The sequence below is a fragment of the Penaeus monodon genome, chromosome 19 (assembly GCF_015228065.2).
Source record: "Penaeus monodon isolate SGIC_2016 chromosome 19, NSTDA_Pmon_1, whole genome shotgun sequence".
In the NCBI taxonomy this organism is placed as follows: Eukaryota; Metazoa; Arthropoda; class Malacostraca; order Decapoda; family Penaeidae; genus Penaeus; species Penaeus monodon.
Window position 1 is genome coordinate 30250363 of NC_051404.1, and position 937 is coordinate 30251299.

Genomic DNA, 937 nt, shown 5'->3' on the forward strand with positions numbered 1-937 from the left:
CTGTACGTGAATGCATTTATTGTTTATGGCGTTTCGCTCAAGACCCATAGTGATCGTGATGCTGGGTGTTATCTGTATAGTAATGCTTATTTTTTATGACGTTTAGCTGAAAGATCATCGTAAGGATTAACAATAAGTATTGAAACTTTCTTGTATGAGAATAACTCTAGTGTTAAGCTCAAGTCTTTGTTTTTTTAATGTTGGCAAGAAAAAATGTGATAGAATTAGAGTGAAAGGATTTTCTACTACTTAGCTGGTCCACCGTAAATTGAAAAAAGATGGTAACGTGATTTTGTAGTTTCTGACAGCAGATTTTTCATCGACTGTTAGTGTAGATTCTGAGTTGCATATTAAAGAGTGAATTTGTAATGTAGAAAAGAAATTAACCAACTTTCATTCTTCTTTTTTGGTCTCGTTCTCTCTTTGTGACTCAGGGAGGGATCAGAAAATTTTCTCTTTGTGAGACAGCAGCTTGATGGCAAAAAGTCTTAAACTATCCGAAAGAAAAACGGACGCACTTAAAAAAAAATACTTAATTCTATGTTATTGTTTGTATTTGTTTTTAACAAGTGAACAACTAAACTCGACGTCCATAAGACAAGCGCATTAGGCAGGGACCCCCCCCCCACTCATACACCACGCCCCCGACCCCCGCTCATGTCGCTGACTGCAGCACCACCTGCCGGCACCACCGACTCTCGCTGCACAGTAACGATCCAATATGAAATGTTACGAATTAAAGGTTTCCTGTCATTTCGATTTTTTTTCTTTGCTTGTAAACTTATCTATCTGTCTAGCGAGTCTTTTTAAATGAGTTTGTCGTTGTGTAGGTCACGTATAACCTTTTTTATTTATTCATTTACGTATTACCTTGTTCTTTGCCAAGTACATTTTGCGAAGAAAAACATGTTATAGCCAGTTTTGTGAGCGATTTCTC